The sequence below is a fragment of the Elephantulus edwardii genome, unplaced genomic scaffold (genome assembly GCF_000299155.1).
Source record: "Elephantulus edwardii isolate Elephantulus edwardi_28Jun2011 unplaced genomic scaffold, EleEdw1.0 scaffold00035, whole genome shotgun sequence".
In the NCBI taxonomy this organism is placed as follows: Eukaryota; Metazoa; Chordata; class Mammalia; order Macroscelidea; family Macroscelididae; genus Elephantulus; species Elephantulus edwardii.
In genome coordinates, this window is record NW_006399785.1 from 20,870,143 (window position 1) to 20,871,361 (window position 1,219).

A 1,219-nucleotide genomic window follows, 5' to 3' on the forward strand; every position below is an offset into this window, starting at 1 on the left:
AAAAAAAAAAAAAAAAAAAAAAGGAAAAACATGTTCTGCACTCCTCAAGCTGAAAGAATTTAAGAAAAAAAAAGAAATCAAACCTCAAGTGTCAATATTTAGCATTTCAATGTGAAAAAATAACACTAAAAATGAAACAGAAGCATTTAAAGATTGGAAGGAAAACAAAACGTCACTGAAATAATAATTTTTAAAGTTAATTTTCAACCATTTCAGTAGGTAGCACATGAGGACAAGTGATGTTATTGAAAGACTATGTCCAAACTGCATTGAAGACACCGGTATAAAGCCCGGCTCTGGGAACGAACCAATTCAGATGTCTCAACCAATGAATGCATCACTCATCTACGTGAAAAATTTGGAAGACAGCTTTCAGGTCCGCCAACTGGAAGATATCCGTATTTGTTCCCATTTTAAAGAAAGGTGATTGAACTAACTGTAGACATAGTCAAACAGTGTCATTAATGTCACAATCAGAAAATGGTAGAAAGATGCTCATTTGTGTTTTATTGACTATACCTGCTCATTCAATTATATGTATAATAAAAATTATGAATAAAGAATGGGAATTACAGAACACTGAATTGTACTCATAACAAAACTGTAGATAGATCAATAGACAGTCTTTCAGAGAAAATATGGGGATATGTCAAGCTTAAAACTAGGAAAGGTGTGTGTTACGGTTATATTCATTCCCTGTACTTAATCAACCTTTTTAATGAACAATAATCTGAGAAAGTAGACTGTATGAAGAAGACAGCGCCAGGTTTGGAAGACTATCACCAACCTGAGACATGCAGATGACACAATTGTGTTTGTTGAAAGTGAAAAAACCTGGAAGCCATTACTGGCGAATACCAAAGACTACAGCTTTCAATATGGACTAAATTCAATGCAAGAAAACAAAATCCTTACCATCCAACCAATAGCAATGAAATGAAAAATGGAGAAAAGTTTGAAATTGCTTAGGATTTGATTTTACATGGCTCTACTTAATGGATGGAATTTGGTCCAGGACTTAAGAACCATAAATGACATAATTGAGCCTCTACATCTTGTGGTTCCTAACCTTTATACTATAATAGACAAAGTGCTAGTCAATAGGCCTTTTATTTTAAGAACTACCTTCCCTCTGTAGCTTTATTTGTGCCACTGTTAGAGCCTCTACTTGGAATATTAATGCTTTCAACTTTTGACTTATGTACTTTTAACTTGTTAG